The following is a 19,444-nucleotide window of genomic DNA, read 5'->3' on the forward strand; positions in this document are numbered from 1 at the left end:
GAAAAAGAAAAAAAGGGAAAAAGAAAAAAAGGGAAAAAGAAAAAGGGAAAAAGGGGAAAGGGAAAAAGAAAAAAAGGGAAAAAGAAAAAGGGAAAAAGAAAAAAAGGGAAAAAGAAAAAAAGGGAAAAAGAAAAAAGGGAAAAAGAAAAAAAGGGAAAAAAGGGAAAGGGAAAAAGGGAAAGGGAAAAAAGGGAAAGGGAAAAAGAGGAAAGGGAAAAAGGGAAAGGGAAAAAAGGGAAAAGGGAAAAAGGGAAAAAAGGGAAAAGGGAAAAAGGGAAAGGGAAAAAAGGGAAAAGGGAAAAAGGGAAAGGGAAAAAGGGAAAAGGGAAAAAAAGGAAAAAGGGAAAAAAGGAAAAAGGGAAAAAAGGGAAAAGGGAAAAAAGGGAAAAGGGAAAAAAGGGAAAAGGGAAAAAAGGGAAAAGGGAAAAAAGGGAAAAGAGAAAAAAGGGAAAAGAGAAAAAAGGGAAAAGAGAAAAAAGGAAAAAAAGGGGAAAAAAGGGAAAAAAAGGGAAAAAAGGGAAAAAGAAAAGAGGGGAAAAAGAAAAGAGGGGAAAAAGAAAAAAAGGAAAAGGGAAAAAGAAAAAAAGGGGAAAAGAAAAAAAGGGGAAAAGAAAAAAGGGGAAAAGAAAAAAGGGGAAAAGAAAAAAGGGGAAAAGAAAAAAGGGAAAAGAAAAAAGGGAAAAGAAAAAAGGGAAAAGAAAAAAGGGAAAAAGAAAAAAGGGAAAAAGAAAAAAGGGAAAAAAGGGAAAAAGAAAAAAGGAAAAAGAAAAAGGGGGAAAAGAAAAAGGGAGAAAAGAAAAAGGGAGAAAAGAAAAAGGGGGAAAAGAAAAAGGGGAAAAGAAAAAGGGGGAAAAGAAAAAGGGGAAAAGAAAAAGGGGAAAAGAAAAAGGGGAAAAAGAAAAAAGGGGAAAAAGAAAAAAGGGGAAAAAAGCGAAAGGGAAAAAAGAGAAAAAGAAAAAAGGGAAAAAGAAAAAAGGGAAAAAGAAAAAAGAAAAAAGGGAAAAAGAGAAAAGGGAAAAAGAGACAAGATAAAAAGGAAAAGAAAAAAGAAAAACATTTCCATTAAAAGTATGTCTGCAATTCAAATATTTAGAAATAAAAGTAAAAATCCAAGTAACACTTCATCTTTTCTGTCTTTGGTCAGTGCAAAAGAAAATTTTCTAGATTTAGGCAAGTTTTTTTAATTTTTGGTCCAATTCAAAGTGGCTGGACGGGGGTGTTGATCTTAACGGATATTAAAACAAACCTTGTGTCTAACTGCTCTCAGCGGAGGAAAATAAATAGGGACTCCCGGGTAACGCCATGTAGATACAACTAGTTAAGAAGACTCATTCATTATGCATGCATTAATTACCACAGTTCTCGCAATAAACTCAAGAGCGGCACATGTTCATCATTCGAATAAATAACGTCTCTTTCCAACTTCCCGGTTATGTAGTTCTTTTTTTGTTGTTTTACCAAGCCTTTAACAAAGTTATTTCTTGCACTGTGGCTATAAAAACATTCAGACATGTTAATTATCCAACAGAAAATAACAGGAAACTTATCCAATCCTTAAAGTATTGTAAACAAGTGATATTTGCTATGAACTTCGATAAATAAGACTAGCCCAGCCTTTAAATCAAAAGCAGGAACTTGATGCTTGTATCAATGGCGTGGCAAGTATAGAATAACTTGCAACCACAATCTAGTTTACACACATTTTACGCAACATCAACTTTAAACACTAACTTTATTACTAGATAAATCATCATCCTTTATATATATATATATATATATATATATATATATATATATATATATATAACTAGCAGAGAGATTCGACGTTGCCCGGGATATAAGAGTGTGAAATATTCGTTGATCATCAGATCAACGAATATTTCACACTCTTATATTTTTATTGTCATCGAAATTCGTGAAATCACCTGGGAGGATTGAGTGTTTTTGTTTTACGGCATATCAACCCTTTTTAGGTTATTTAATGCTGAATCCAGTGATTTTGAAGAAAATTATTTTTAATAGAATATATGTTTTTTTCAAATCGGTTTCTATTTAACCCATAGTAGGGACCCTAACAGGTACTACCACTCTGGGTCAGAGTGGAACTGGGAGCAATGGCAATTAAAAGGTGGCTCCACACTCCCCAAAGCTCGCAAGATGGGGCCTCACCATCGGATATTGTTTAAGGTCATATCCAGTACCAACCCAGGACGAAGCTTCACATGCCCCCATGCAGTAACTTAGTCCAAAATATATGTTATTCTACATTGCACTCTAGAGAACCTTCTGAACTACTCTTTTATAAAATTATTTTATATAAACTTCTTTCCAGTTAACAAAAAAAAAAACATTAAGAAATTTATGTGCGGAGTTTGAACCTACAGACCACATCATGCAAAAACAAAAAAAAAAACACGCTATCAACTTACCCACAGTAGAATTTTCATGGCCCATTGTTCTATCATTGTTGTCAAGCAACGACATGGAAAAAATAGCTTTACCGATGTCAGAAATTAAAATAACGGTTTTGATTATCGATAATTATCGGGGGTATTCTGAGACAAAACTTAACTAAGATCATTTCCAGACTTATACACAAAAGTTCTGTAAATTTTAAAGAAAATCTGTCCAGACGTTTCACAGTCAATAAGGACGAACTCACATACACAAAGTTGCATTTATATAATTGTAGAGATTATTTCATTATCCACATAAAATGCTATAGAGTTTATTATATGTATCGATTTTCAGTATTTAGTTCAATAGTGCTCAATACACGAGTAGAGCTAGATTACAAGTAATGAAAATATATGGCAATTAAGCTACACAGAATCTTCATTTTAGCCCAACGATTCCCACTATTTTCTTCTCCGCCCCCTTTAATTTTCATTACTGTTCTGATGATATAATTATGCATAGTTTTTATTCCTCATCGTTTATTTATAGGTACGTGCAAAATGAATGCCAATGCTCAAAATTGTATAAACATTTTGACCCCTCCCTTTACTTGAAAATTCACCAAAAATCAAGAAATTAACCAGTTTTAATGAAATTTTTAGTATTTATCAAAAAATGATCAGGAAATATCATGAACTGATTATTTTTACTTAAGTCTTAGTGGAAATGTATTATTTTGTTTAAACCAAAAATACCTTCACTAAAGTTATGGTTTTCAGTAGTAAAAAAAAAAAAAAAAAAAAAAAAAAAATTTTTTTTTTAAAAATGCATGAATTTATTTTTGCTTTTTTTATGAAAATAAAACATCGTAAATTGTAACAATTAAAAAAAAAAATTAATTTTTGCTTGAACATTACGAAAAAAGCCCCTAAAGTCCGTACTAATGAATTCGATATAACTCAAAGAAAAATTAATTTCTTGAACTACCAACATTATCATTGAATTAAGCATTGTTTATTTAATATTTTCACACAAAAAAAATTATCATTGCAAAAAATATTTCTACTTTGTTTTTTTGAATTACAGGTTTTGCATAATTTTTATATGCAAAATTCTAATATATTCTTTGCTTGAATGAATGTGAAACTTTTGGCGCAACATAATTGTTATATAATCTTGAAAAATAAACCTTTTTTTATTTAAAAGCACGAACATAGAAAGATAATTAAAAAATGGTTAAAATTAGACAAACGTTCACGATAGGAATGTACAGAGGCATTGCTGAGAAAAAAAAACAGAAAAACAGCACTCCTACCTTCCTTTAAACTACCTGACGTCATTTTCAGACAGCCTTTTGACTATCTGAAAATGCAATGTCCATTTCTTTCATTAACAGTAAAGTCAAAATTATTTATTTTAATTCAAAATAGATGCATCATCTTTTTATATATTGCCTATGTACATAGTAATAGGTCACAAGTTTAACTAATTTGCATATTAATTTTGAAAAGTGCATTTTATTAATTATCTGTTATTGTTTTTTGTTTGTTTGTTTTTTTAATTCCATGATAGTTTAGAGTTTGATATAACAAATAGTTGTATTTCGCAATATTCTTTTATTTTCTGGAGAAATATTTAACACTAGCAGGCTGCCCGGTGTTGCCTGATTATAAAACGCACGTATATACAACATTTTAATTTATGTTGATTTTGTATTTATTACAATAGAGGCAATTCTCTATTGATTATTTTGTACCCAATATATAGTATTGATTTCAAAAGTAAAAAAAAAAAAATTACTTTTGTGTCATCAGTTACTATTGAAAACAAAATATGTAGCTTTCCAGCCTTATCTGTTATCATCTAAGTCCATACGCAAAAAAATAGTGTTGTTAAAGATATAAATGTATATTTGCATACATGTAGAAATAACATTTAGTTGGCTTACACCTGCCAAGTTTCAATTTTGTCTTCTTAGCAGCTATTTTTACAGGGTACAAAGCAAAATCGAATTTGTTCTACAGGTTCAAATGCCCTATATATCAAGTTTCAAGTCTGTAGACAAAAATTGACAGAGAAATTTGATAGAGACCGTTTCTTACACAGACAGACAATGTCCCTTTTCGGTCATAAAACACACTAAAATACAATATTTTTATTCATGCAAATTCCGTATTAATTATTATAGAGTTAATTCTTTAGTGGTTATTATATTGTACAGTAACAATTTCAAAAGTTTAAAAAAAAAAAAAAATGACTTGAATAGTTTGGTAGAGACCATTCCACAAACAGATAGAAATATAGAGATTTAATCTAAATGCATTTCCAAATGCTTTGCAATTATGCACAATGTGTAGAAAATATGCACAAATCGGACTGTGCATAATAGTGAAATGAAACTACTCATCCAATAAAAAAAAAAGAAAAGAAAAAAACAGAAAAAAAAAGTGACGTAATAAAAGTTCGCTTTTAAGAAATATGCAAATTAGTTATCCTTTTGAAGTCGTTGGCATAATCATAACTATATAAAGAAGTATTAACTTTTAAAATAAAAAAATTAGGCTTTTAATATCAATGTTGGTGCGACAAATAACTTTATATATGTATGGATAGATTTGTGTCCAAATGTTCCTTCAATTAAAGCAGCTTTATTTTCAACAAGTTCTGAATTTCAAGTGAAAAGGGAAATTGATTTCTTTATTTTCAACCAGATTTAGTGTTCACACTAATATTCATGTAAAAAATGTTGGAATTTTTTTTTTTTTTTTTTTGCATTTTCACCCCAAACAAGGCACAGTGATGTAGAGGGCTACTATCTGGAACATAATTTGCAGGGGTACTATGTAGGGAGTTGAGCAGCAAGATGCCTATTTACTTGTTGCGGGAGTTGTGGCATAGAAGGAAATGTGTGTTCATCTCACGTTCGGATGTCACCAATTTGTAGTGGGCTGGTGGTATAGAAGGAAATGCGTGTTCATCTCACGTCGGGTAACCAATTTGTACTGGGCTGGTGGTATAGAAGGAAGTGCGTATTCATCTCACGTTGGGTCAGGGTCACCAATTTGTAGTGGACTGGTGGATATATTATACATATCCCCCAGTCGTTAGGAAATAGGAAAAATAAATTGAGGAAGGAACGAACAACGCGTTTATTGAATTAAACGAACTAGAATTTATTTTGTGAAGAAACAAATTAAATGAAAGGGTACAGCATGTATTTAGTTTGGTGTGCGTCTCTCGCTGTTAACTGGTGAGAAGGAAAGTCTATTGTTGTAGAGAGAGAGAAAGTCAATCTAGTTTGGCGGACGTCTCTCGCTGTTAGTTGGTGAGAGGGAAAGTCTATTGTTGTAGAGAGAAAGAGAGAGAGAGAGAAAGTCAATTCAGGCCATGGAGATAGAAAGCATGTAAGGTGTACGTACTGTCTGTTGACTCTTGCCCCCACACATACAGTAGCAGGGGATGTGAGGCGCGCGCGCCCTGAAAGGGAATGGATGGTCCGTCGACTGTTCAGGTCGAGAGCTGAGTCGAAAAGGAGGGAACAGCTCAGGTCTCTTGCTTTTATAGTTGTTTCCAATGGTCTTTTGTGCACGTGTGGATTTCCTTCAAAGGGGAAGTGACGTTGCCCATATGTGCATACGTGTGCGCGTATGTGTGCATACATGTGTGTACATTAGCGTGTGTGTGTATGCACGTGAATATATCTACATGTGGGTACGTATATGTGTATAACAAGAAAAATGGCTTGAGATGTGAACGTGTGTTTTTGTGCGAGACTAGAAAGGGCTCGTACATACTTTACATTTGAACTTCTGCATGTCAGTACAGTCAGGGAAGTAGTAACCCGGAAGGGAATTCTAAAGTCTAGCAGTCATAAAGAAGAAACTATTAGAGTAGAAAGCTTTCTTACATCTGAGGATTTCTACTGTGTAGGGGTGGGATTTTGCTGCTTGTCGGGTTTGAGATATTTACATTGAGGTGGGGAGGAACAAGGGCTTGTACTTCATCGGAGCACCTACCATTAAAATACTCGTAACACAGGCAGAGAATGCAACATTACATTAACGGGACAGCGGTTAAAGCCTAGCTAATAGTGCGGGATCTATTAGGTTGGCGACTCTTGAACCCTGCCTAAAAGGGAGAAACTAGTAGCAGATGCACCAGCCCAAATGTGGCAACAATACTCCATACATGGGTGAATAGTGGTCTTGTAGAGGTAAAAGAAAACGTCTCAAATTGGAATTTATTTGTAATGCAGAAAGAAAAACAGGAACACGTTTCATGATAAAAATAGATTGAGGGCGGGGGGAGGGGTATAACTTGTTATTTGTTTTCTGAATTCTAAATAGTTGAAAGATACGTTCAGCAATATTTTTTTTTTTAATTTTGCTCAACATAACGAATATACATTTAAATGAATAAATGCAAAAGTTGAGTTCATTTCTTGCACTACCAGTAAGTCAAAATTGCTTATTTTATGTTAATTAAACTTTACACAATAGATGCAACTTTTTTTTTCATATACTGCTTATGTATATTGTGATAACAGTCACAAAGTTAACTAATTTGCATACTGATTCTGGAAAAGGACATTTTATTAATTATCTGTTATTGCTTTTTTTTTTTTTTTTTTTTAATTCACTGACTTTACAGTTCATTTGCAATATTGTTTTATTTCCTGGAGACGTTTGGTTTGGTTGTTTTGTTTTACGACATATAAACCCTTTTAAGGTTATTTAATGCCAAATCCAGTTATTTTGAAACCAGTTTTTATGCTCCACCAAGTTCTTTATAGCTGCATATCAGCCCGTTTTGGATTATTTAATGCCAAATCCAATTACTTTGGAAATAGTAATCATTAGTGATGGGACGATTCCAATATTTTTCCTTGATTCTGATACAATTACCGATTTCGTACTAAAATCTCTAAATATTTAACTATATAGTTGTATTTTTTTCTCTGATTACAGTAAAAACACACATGTTAAATGTGCAGATATTTTCCTAAACGTAAAAATATACTTGTGAGGGAAGATTTATCGATTTTAGCTTCACTGGTCGTTAAAAATCAATAAATATTTATTATTTTATCATTATTACCAGCAATGGAAGATTTAGCGTTAAACGAAATCAAATAAAAAAAAAAGACAAAAAAATCGTTTTGGCATCGGAAAATCAGTACAAATTTTTCCGATGCCGAAATCCTCAAATATTCTGATTTTTCCGATTCCCGATTCCGATTAATCGTTCCAACACTAGTAATCATGTTGCATCCAGTTATTTTGTAAAAGATTTTTATTTTTCAAGCTCTTTGTATCTTCAATCACTAGTTTTGTAGTGATTGGTTTGGTTGTTTTATAGTGGATTTTATCGTTTTTGTTCCCTGCCCTACAGAACATGAATGAGTTTTGCAATGGGAGAAAGAAAAGTGTTACAGTATTAATGTTTGGTACATTTTAAGTTAAGAAACCAGTCAGGAAGAGAAAGGGGAAAAAGGGGGAAAAGGTGGGTTGTTGTTTTTGGTTTTGGTTTTGCAGAACATAATTAAGTTTTGCAAAAAGAAGTAGAAAAACAAAAAGCATCAATGTTAGGTGCATTTCGTTTCAGGATTGGTTGGTTGGTAGTTTTTGTTTTACGGCATATCAACCCTTTTCGGGTTATTTAATGCCGAATCCAAAGATTTTGAAGAAAAAATTTTTAATAGAATATATTTGTTGTTTTCAAGTCGGTTTCTATTTAACCCATAGTTGGAACCCTAACAGGTACTACCACTCTGGGTCAGAGTGGACCTGGGAGCAATGGTAATTAAAGGGTGGCTCCACACTCCCCAAAGCCCGCAAGCTGGGGCCTCACCACTGGATATAGTTTAAGGTCATATCCAGGACCGTTCATTTCAGGAAGCCAATATCTTCAGACAGCCTGATCTAGTAGCACCAGTCCTGGAGAAATATTTAGCATATGAACATGAACATAAAAATCAGAAACAAACAATAGGAAGGGAATGGGTTGGCTCAGCACCGCCCACCTCCAGGAGAGAGACTCCTCAGCTTCAAGACAGATTGCTTAAAACAATTCAGTTGCTGAACAATTCGATGGAATCACTTTATGTTAAATCGTTACAGAAACAATCGCCTCAAAACTCCACTGATCTTCGCACGCAATAACAACACTGCCTCGTAGTTCGCTACACACCATCACTCAAGTGGTCTCCTGCTATCACCTTTACGCCTGCGAACGCCAACGAATTTGCATACGGCCAGGTTCACCTCTCGTTAATCCTCACAGCTACGAAGTCACGTTTTCCATAAAACAGGCTCACCGTAATGGCAGTGTTTCTTCCTTCGGATCAATTACTGCCCTGCACACCAGACACAAACAAATCCTCTTACATCGAGAGCTAAGGTTAGTCTCACTTTCATGTCCACAGTACACTTCCTGTGTGTGTGTGTGTGTGTGTGTGTGCGCGCAGACTTTGTGTTTCTATATGACTTGCATTTGTTTTATTTACTATGAGAAAATAAAACAAATTTTGTGGGGTTTCCAATCGTAAGCTTTTATTTATTCTCTTTTTTCTTTAAGCGAACTTAGTATTATTTTTTATAACTTTAATATTAATGAAAAAAAACAAAAAAAACAATTCTAATAAATGGGAATGAAAAGAAAAATAACTTTTTTAGGAAGGATGACAGGCCTAAATTTAAAACTTGGTTAAAATAAAAAAAAAAAAAAACAAGTGAAGCAGCATCGTCCCCCGTGAGTGCACAGTGAACGAGACATAAAAAAAATAACTAAGTTCAGCATTTGTCACTCTCCTCATTTAGCCCCAAAAGTCCCGACGGGATGTCACATCCTGGTGAAACTGAACAAACAGTGCACTTTTAGGTCTTAACATATGTAAATTTGAGTTCTGCACCTAGCAAAACTACTAAATAGACATACACAGAAAATTTGAGACAAATATGGTAAAATAGTCCCAAAAATGGAATGTTTTTATTAGCCCTAAAACAGCCCTGGGGCACACCCAAGAATTGTCGCAAAGTATAGACAAACAAAATTATACAATAATCAGATAGTTACAACTTTTCAGAAAGTTTTATAAAAATCCAAGGCATCAATTTTTTTTTAATGAGCACAAAAGTGTCAATTTTAGCTATTTTAACCCGAAAGGCACTCCTAGGGGGGGTAACCGGAGTTTTCCAGGAAAATCCGTTCTGTTATGTTTTTACTCGTATCATGTTTAATGTTTGTGCAAAATTTTTTAAAAATTCCAAGGTGTAGTTATTGAGAAAAGTGTGAACGGACAAACGGACAAGGGGGAATTTACAGGTCCATCATCCTTTTGTTGGGGAACCAGAAATCATTATCTTAAATTAAATTTTTATAAATACGTTTACTATATTTAAAATGGAATAACCATATAGGATGAGATCATTTAGTTAAAACACACCAAGAAGAAAAAAAGCAAAACTATTTGAATATAGTACCACATAGAAAGATGGTTCATGTTTTGGGAGTAATTTGTGTTTGTTTTTAGTTCCTCCCATTGTTTGTTTGTGGGAATGACTAACAAGAAATAGCAAGATTAAATATTTTTTTACAATCATACAACACTACAAATAGATTATTATTGAGATAAGAATTATCTCAATTGTATGGCAAGTGTTAACAGTGAAACAAAAATTAAAAATTAAGACTCAACAAATGTGTATAATAATTGATATATGGACACATTTTCGATAACTATGCTTTATATATTAGAAGATATATTAAAATCTTTATTAGCTCCATAACAATTTTTTTTTAAATATTGAAATAGTTCTTAAAGTCATTTGAAATCACATATTATATATTGCAGAGTAAAACTAACCACTGATGACACACTTAATATTTACAAGCAAAACTTTGAATGCATATTAAAATATTGATTCAATTGATACATGCCACGCCAACAACTTTTACTCTACAGAAAAAAATATACCACAGAAAGTGGAATATACTCTGCTTCACTAAGCATAATTTTTTTTTTTTTTTTAAGTCATAGTGTATCCCAAAACTAGGCAAACGGAAAATAAGAAAAGATTTTATTCTGCTCTAAACCTTACAGACCAACAAGCCAATTCGGCTGCCCCCAAACCTTACAGACCAACGAGCCCATCTGGCTGGCCCCTAAACCTTACAGCCCAACAAGCCCATTTGGCTGGTCCCAAAACCTTACAAACCAACAAGCCCATTTGGCTGGTCCCAAAACCTTACAGACCAACGAGCCCATCTGGCTGGCCCCAAAACCTTACAGCCCAACAAGCCCATTTGGCTGGTCCCAAAACCTTACAGACCAACAAGCCCATTTGGCTGGTCTCAAAACCTTACAGACCAACAAGCCCATTTGGCTGGTCCCAAAACCTTACAGCCCAACGAGCCCATTTGGATGGTCCCAAAACCTTACAGGTCAGTATATATCATTTTTAATTTTTTTTTTTTTTTTTATTAGATCATTTATTCTTCCATTAAAATTTTTTTTATACTGGTTTAAATATTTATATATATGTGTACGCATCTATGGTTCATTTCTTTATATAAACTTAAATCTTGGCTTTCAAGCACACTAGATGCGTATTTCATTGTATTCAAATTAAATCAAGGTTTCTAGATATAAAAATTGTTTAAACCAATCAGGAAATCTTTTAATAGAAAAGTTAATGATCTAATAAACAAAAACAGAGTTTAAAAAATTACTTTTCGCATTCTGAATTCATGTAAACAAATATTTACAATAATATTGATAAGATAAAGATATGAAACTCAATTGTTTAAACTTTTACTGTTTATTTTTGTTTTGTTTTGAAATATGATAATAACCCATAAAAAAATATTGTACTTTCTTCAAGCCTTCTATTGTTAAAAAAAAAAAAAAAAATGCTTAATGATTACCAAGCAAAATAGGTGTTGCGAAGAGCATAACAATAACATTTATTTATAGAAGCAAAACAATGATCAACAATGACACCTTTTTCATACAGAAAATATAAGTTATGAAGCATTCTTGATAGTTTGTTGAATAAAAAGTACTTTGTCCGATCAAAAAAGCAAGTTCAAGAAAACATAACTGGAAATTTTTTTTTTCTCCTTTTCAGAATCTTTTTACAATGTTCAGAAGATTAAAAGATCAAATAGAGACAAAATTTTATAAATGAAATCTGTTATTTTTTTTTTTTTTTAATCCTTTGAGATAAGGCTTCATACTTTATGCATTCATTCTTTTTGCGGACTGTTATCCTCATCTTCATAGTTGTTGTTGTTGTTTTGCCACATTTCAGCCAACTAATCCTCTGGCCTGCTTGAGTACCATTGAAACCACTATCTTCAGACAATTCTCACCTGGAACTCAACGCCTTTATCCACTGCACCACAGTGGTTAAAGGCGTTAAGTCTCTACGATTCCAGGTGAGAATATAGCGATTTCAATCCTACCCAAGCAGGCCAGAGGATTAGTTGGCCAAAACGTGGGGAGACAACAACAACTATGAAAGTAATTACTAGGGATACAGTCACAAAACTCATTCCTATCCCATTGCAGTTAATTACCTGAAGGCCAGAGGATGAGTTGGACAAACCGTGGTGAAACAACAAAAACTATGAAGATACAGATAATAGTCCTCAAAAAGAATGAATGCACAAATAATGAAATCTGCTTGAATATATCTAGGTTTCTTTTTTTGTAGTTGAACTCTTTTCTTGGCTTACTTTTCTTAACAGCCTAGGTCGATGGACCATAAGATGTGTAGCAGATTTCCCAGGAGGAAAACCACATTGAGGATCAGTTAAATAATAAATTGTTAACTATTCTGTACTTTCATTTAACAATTTTTGTGGTTAAACTCGTCACACTGCTGTCCTAGCTTATGACTCCAAATTCAGGTTTTTCACTCAAGTCTGCAACATCTCATTTGCATATGAGGTAACGAGATATCTTGTTATTTCACAAAACACACCAGCATATAATTAGACGCAGCAGCCATTTGCTTTTGAGGTTTGTTTTGTTGTGATTTGACTGTACATGCTGCACAAAATCAAGTTTTAGTTATCATAACTACGAGCAGAGATCAGACATTTTTTTTGCAACACTAACATCAAGGAAAGCAAAGAAGGGAATTTAACTTGATAGCATTTGTGGACAAATGACAACAGTGCTTCATAACCACCTTCTGATGGCACTTCAGAAAAACAGTGAAGGAATAAGAGCACAAAACTCTTAAGTGGTTCCTTCTGATGATGGTGTAGTGCTGGATCGAATAGAAGAGCTATTAATAGCACAACACCAAAAGATTGTGTCATTCAAACCTTACTAAAATTGTGGCTCTTGCTTGCTTCCGTACACACTGGATGACATCATCCACTTTAATAAACTTGGATGGGAAATTATGGTGGCCTAGTGGTAAACAACATATACTGACAAGCTGGGTGACCCAAGTTCAAATCCAGTTCGTTCCACAAAAATCACTTTCACTTTAGGATGTTGGCAACCTTCACGTGGTCCCTCCCATAATCCATGATGTCTTTATACAAAGAATTCAGACTATAAAAATGTCGGGGAAACCAATGCAAACAATAGAATCTTTGGATTCATGGCATGATGATAACAAACTTGGATTAGATCAAATAAATCCATTACAACATCATAAAGGGATGACATCCTCCAACACAACCAGTTAATAAATTGTGAAGAGATCTTTTATGATGTAACAAAATGTTGAAGTAACAAAAAGATGTCAGTCATTAGAGCAGAGAACATCGATGGGTCGTCTATGTGGTCAGTAACTAATGTATATAATTAGCATTTCTTTAATATATATTTTAATATCAATATACATGTTTAATCTTCAGCCAGAATCATCAGTGTAGCGATGTACAACCATTCAGTTGGTGCATGATTCGAATTTCAAACCCCAGTCAGCATTGACTGCCATGATCCAACACATTAATCAATGTGGCCAACAAGATCACCATATGAAAGAGAAATAAATTCTATTTTCATTAAAAGCAAATCTCAAAGAGGGTTTCATTTCCAAAGGAAAGAATATTGGATTGTAAAAACCTTTTCATATTTCTCTTTCATATGTATATATATAGATATATATATATATCTCTTGGCTTGAGGTAGTTGTCTGTCTAACCGCACTGATGAGCTGTGCTACAACAAAACAGTAATGTATATGGATGATATATATATAAAATTATTTTTTTACTATAATAATTAAATACCTACAGACACTAGTGTTTCATCCTTTCGGGAATCTTCAGTGCAGGGTGTCATGATTAACACCAGTCGAACGATTCAAACTCGGCAACAAGAGACATCTCTGGCTCGATTAGCAAAGACCGTATCCATTCGGCTACCATTAACCGCGTGAAATAACGTTGAATTTAAACATTTTAATTTTAAATGTTCTTTATGTCAGTCAGACAGTGATCTAATCGTTATACAATGATCTATGCATATGAATAAAAATATGAATGTGTGTGTGTGTAATTTAGTTTACTTTAAGAAATCTGGGTATGTTTTACAATCCACATAAATTCCAAAAAGTGGTCCAAAAATAATCAAATATATTACAAATAAATGTTACCAAAGGCAAGGTGATGTAAATATAATCTGTCCGGTTCTCAGACAGGGAAAGCGAAATCATTTTTGTTTGAATCATTTAGCAAAGGAATTTTTAAGAAAAAGTATAAAATAATTTAGTTCACTACTACTGGATATTTGAAATATCTGACATGCAATCCTACATTAATTTTTATCATGTTAACGTTAATTGGAAAGATGAACAAGTGAAGCATGCATCGTCCCCATGAGTGCATAGTGAACGAGGAATAAACAAAAATGTTTAAGTTCAGCATTTGCCCCCCCCCGCCCCTATTTAGCCCCAAAAGTCCCCAGGGGATGTCAAATCCTGGTGAAAATGAACAAACAATGCAGTTTTAGGCATTAACATATATAAATCTGAGTTCTGCACCATGCAATAAAAGAAATGATTAAGCCCATTATTTGTTTCCCCCCCCCCTCATTTAGCCCCAAAAGTCCCCAAGGCCTTAACATATTTAAATTTGAGTTAATTTGAGTTCAGCACCATGCAAAACTGCTAACTAGACATACACAGAAAATTTGGGACAAATATGGTAAAATAATCCCAAAAATGGAATGTTTTTATTAGCTCTAAAACAGCCCCTGGGGCACACCCAAGAGTTATCGCAAAGTATAGACAAACAAAATTATATAGAAATCAGTTAGTTACAACTTTTCAAAAAGTTTTATAAAAATCCAAGGCATCAATTTTTTTTTAATAAGCACAAAAGTATCAATTTTAACCATTTTAGCTGTTCTGTTACTTTTTTACTCATGTCATGTTTAATGTTTATGCAAAATTTCAAAAAATTCCAAGGCGCAGTTATTGAGAAAAGTACGGACAGACAAACGAACAAGGGTGAATTTACAGGTCCATCCTCCTTTTGTCAGGGACCAAAAATAATTTAAATCATTACTAAATCATGAGTCAGAATACATAACCGATATTCTGCACTGTTAGGATGATAGAACTAACAACAAAGGGAGCTAACTCTTGTTTCCAACAAACTTAACTATTATGCAAGTTCTCACGAGGAGACAAAAGAACGGTATAAGACAGACACAGGTGGGCACCATTAAAAGGATGATTGAATTCAGGTAAATGAAAATGAGGATCTATTACTTCTGTCCATGATAGTTTTGACACACAAACTCTAATAATATGGGACTAAGACTGATAGATGTAATTTGCATCATTCTATGTGTTGCTTTCTTATAAATAAAATGTCTACGTCAAATCAACTGCAATTAATCCTTATTCCTTCCACTATTTTCTGTTATCCATGTGCTGCTCTACACACACACACACACACACACACACACACACATAGTGTTCAGGCATAATTTTTCTGCAAAACATTAATAGTTATGATTAGGACTATGACAATAGAAAATTCATATTGTTTTGACTCTCAAATATATATCTGACACAGTTAATCAACCGAGAACCACATCATTCTTTATAAAAGCATATTAGATATCAACGGATACGCACTCAAAAATCAAAACAACAAAAAGAGTATGCTGTTGTCCTAGCCCTAGTTATGATATGTCAATACTTCCATTCATAACACGCGCTACGGTAGAAAAAGTGTCAGCATTGTGTGTGTAAAAGATGAAATAGTTATGTTATTTTTTTTTAAAGTAAGTAAATATCAGAGTATCAATCCAAACAAGGAAAGAAGGAAATTATGTAGTAAGAAAAATTTACCGCTGTAGACATCTTTGGTCTTATTGAACAATTGTTTTTTTACAAATGATGTACATTTCGATTTTCGAGCATTCTTTAAGTATTTGGTGTTAACCAATGTTTGTTTAGTTTTTAAATGTTTGTAAAAATGTACACAGTAATTCTGGTAGTGATAGCAGGAAAATAGTTGGTACTTCCTTCTCTTTAAAAGGTTTTTTAGAGAGTCTGGGAAGACGGGTAAATATATAATAAATATGGAATGAGGATAAATTAAATGCACAATTTCTAGAAACATGAGTGTTTGAGGTAGTTTTTTTTTTATAGAAGTCATTCTAGACAAGGCATGAATCCACTTAATGTAAGGAGCTATATATAAAATATGATTTGTTTTTAAAATAGTGGATAATTATATTTTAAAAACAATATATATGCTGCTCCCCATTTTGGGGTACTAAATTGGTAAGATAGAAAATTATTCCCAACTCACATTTGGATAAAATGCACTTTTGTATAAATAATTGAATTCATTCAAAATGTATCGCAAAAACAAATAACATCTATAAAATATATATATCATAGTAAGAACAAAGCTGTAAAATAGTTTACAATTAGTTTTTATTATTAAGCAGAATACTCCAAAACTGTTGCGTTAGATAATCCTTAATCCGCAGAGTTTCAAAGAATGCTTATTCTTCTCAGAAGAAAACTGTTAGCAAAATAATCAGATATGAATGCTAGATATTAGCATTCCTATGCATTTGCATAATTGTAAACTTCTTTTTTACAGCTTTGTTCTTACTATTATTATTATCGTAAGTTCTATCATCAGTGAATGTATTGAGCTTTTTCATTTGGTTGAGATTATTATATAAATAGCAATATTTATACTTTGTTTCTGAGTTTGCTTTTGCCTTGCTTAGTAAACTCTTTAAAACTTATATGTATATATATATATATATATATATATATATATATATATATATATATATATATGTTAGTGTTGGAACAATTAATCAGAATCGGGAAAAAAAAAATTTTTTTTTAATTTAAATCAACAAATTTGTGAATATCGGAATCGAAAAAATTTATGCTTATTTTCTGAGACCAAAACGATTCTTTTGTCTTTGTTTTTTATTAGATTTTGTTTTAAGCAAAATTTTCCATTGCTAGTAATAATGATAAAATAATAAATATTTATTGATTTTAAAATACCAGTAAAGCTAAAATCGGTAGATTATCCTCCACAAGTGTATTTTTACATTTAGGAAAATATCTGCATATTTAACGTGTGTTTTACAGAAATCGGGGGAAAATAATAACTCTATAGTTTAATATTTAGCAATTTATAAAGAATCGGAATCGGAAAAAATATTGGAATCATCCCATCACTAAATATATATATATACACTTGTGCCCGATATTATTCATACCCCCTCTTGAAAATTGAGTTTATTAGGTGTAACTTTGTAAGAATTTATTGTTTACGTCCATATTGATACATATTCTTAATAAACCTCTTCTGATCATTTTAGTCATTTTAAAATCTCGGGATACTTGTAATAAAAGAAATATACAGCTATTTATAAAATCTGCAATGTTCAAAAATAATCATACCCCCTTATTTTTTCAGTATTAATCGAGTTTCTGACTGTTTGTTTCCTGTTTGATTCTTATTTTGAATGCTTTTATACAACCTTTGATTAATTTCATTTCGTTTTTTGCATTTTTCAGAAATTAAAATGATATCAACTGAAAACCAATAAAAGAATAAAAATTATTAGAATGGGGAAGAAAAAAGAGCTTAGTGATGATCTTAGGACTAAAATTGTGAATTCACATAAGGATGGTTTAGGTTACAAGTCAATTTCAAAGAAATTTGAGGTCCCTACAGCAACAGTACAGAGCATCATTAACAAATCCCAGAGCCACCACATAACAAACAACTTGATTGGTAGAGGAAGAAAAAGGAAACTGTCTGCTAGAGCCACCAGGAATATTGTAAGAAGTGTTAATGCAAATCCAACCACCACTACTAAGGACATTTTAGAAAATCTGGAGTCTTCTGGCATAAAAATATCAAGGCAAACATTGCAAAGGACTCTGCATGAAAATGGTTTGAAAGGAAGAAGACCAAGGACTCCATTGCACACCGGAAAACACCTTGCAGCACGTCTAAAGTTTGCTAGGACCCATGTGAATTCTCCAGAGTCCGTTTTCTCAAGTATTTTGTGGACTGACGAAACAAAAGTTGAATTGTTTGGCCATATGGATGCTTCTTACGTTTGGAGGAAGAAAGGAGAAGCTTACAACCCAAAGAACACCATACCCACGGTGAAACATGGTGGTGGTAGCCTAATGTTTTGGAGCTCCTTTTCGGCTAGTGGTCCAAGTAGTTTGGTCAAGATAGATGGAACCATGAAGAAGGAGCAATATTTGGAGATACTCCAGAAAAACATTAGACAGGATGCGGAGAAGCTCCATTTAGGACAAAACTGGGTCCTTCAACAGGATAATGATCCAAAACATACTGCCAAAATAGTCAAGAAATGGTTTGAGGATAATCAAATTAATGTTTTGGAATGGCCTAGCCAGAGTCCCGACCTGAACCCTATCGAAAACCTCTGGCACATATTGAAAACTGAGGTTAAAAAGCAGAAACCTAGAAATTTGAGGGATTTGGAGAACTACTGCATTGAAGAATGGTCAAAAATCAGTGTTGATGCTTGTAAAAACCTTGTTGATAAATATCCAAAACGGTTACAGGCAGTTATTAAGAATAAAGGGCATGCTATTGACTATTAGTAAGAGAGGTATGAATAATTTTGAACTAGTGCCATTATTGTTTTTCTTTGTATAATGTTTCAAACTTGCATAATTTATTTATTTGTTGAGTTTAAATTAAATGCTTATGCTTGATTTATTGTTTGAAATCCCTTTAATATTGTCTACCTTCTGGTTTGAGCAATATTCTTATAGAAATCTCAAAGATCCGAGGGGTATGAATAATATCGGGCACAAGTGTATATCATATATTATACTTCAAAGTCAAATCCAGCCAATGATAAGTGTGAAACAATAAAAATTTTAGATTTGAAATTTAACCATTTCACATCATAAAATTTAAATTACTAAATTATGATTTACTAGCATTTCAGCCCGGCGTTGCCCGGGTTTTTGGAGGTGTATATTGAGCAAAAAAAAAAAAAAAAAAAAAAAAAAATGCGGTCAATTTTTTTTTTTTAACTTTGACCCCTATTATGATCCCTTAACATTTATTGTTTTGGGCTCAAATCAAGTTATTAAGTTAGATCCATGTCCAAGGAATCTATATCTAAAATTTCAAGTGTTTAGACCCAAAATTGGCAGAGTTCTCAAAGGTCAAATCATTGAACTTTGACTCCTTAACAGACAAATTTCTGGCCGAAAACGGATTACAAAGATTTTCCTAAATCTCAGTATTCTGTATATCAAATTTCGCATCTGTAGACTGAAAATTAACAAAGTTTATTGCATTGGAAAATGTACACAGACACACACGTTCACTTTTTTATATATATTTGCTCCATCTGGTATATTGAGCAATTTTTATTTAGCTGGGATTGTCTTTATAACATAACATAACAAAAATAATATTTTGTAAGACTGATAATCACTGGATTTCTATACCAGTAGATCTATTGCATTACATTATTCTGAAGTATATATATTATATATATATATATATATATATATATATAGTT

At 32.7% G+C, this 19,444-nt stretch overlaps 1 protein-coding gene across 2 annotated transcripts in view; it reads right to left on the bottom strand.

Moving 5' to 3' along the window:
• Positions 1-19,444, bottom strand: part of LOC145268053 (phosphatidylinositol 4,5-bisphosphate 3-kinase catalytic subunit beta isoform-like) — a 420,372-nt gene that overhangs the window by 375,239 nt on the left and 25,689 nt on the right. The window contains exon 1 of one of the 2 annotated variants that reach the window (XM_080123348.1): positions 1,247-1,476. The exons of the other annotated variant lie outside the window; for it this stretch is intronic. The gene's annotated coding sequence lies outside the window, so the exon portion shown is untranslated. Of the gene's footprint in view, positions 1-1,246; positions 1,477-19,444 lie in introns of those variants that run through there. 2 annotated transcript variants of the gene reach the window in all.

This window comes from Euprymna scolopes, chromosome 4 (assembly GCF_053919585.1).
Source record: "Euprymna scolopes isolate OS-2025 chromosome 4, ASM5391958v1, whole genome shotgun sequence".
NCBI lineage: Eukaryota > Metazoa > Mollusca > Cephalopoda > Sepiida > Sepiolidae > Euprymna > Euprymna scolopes.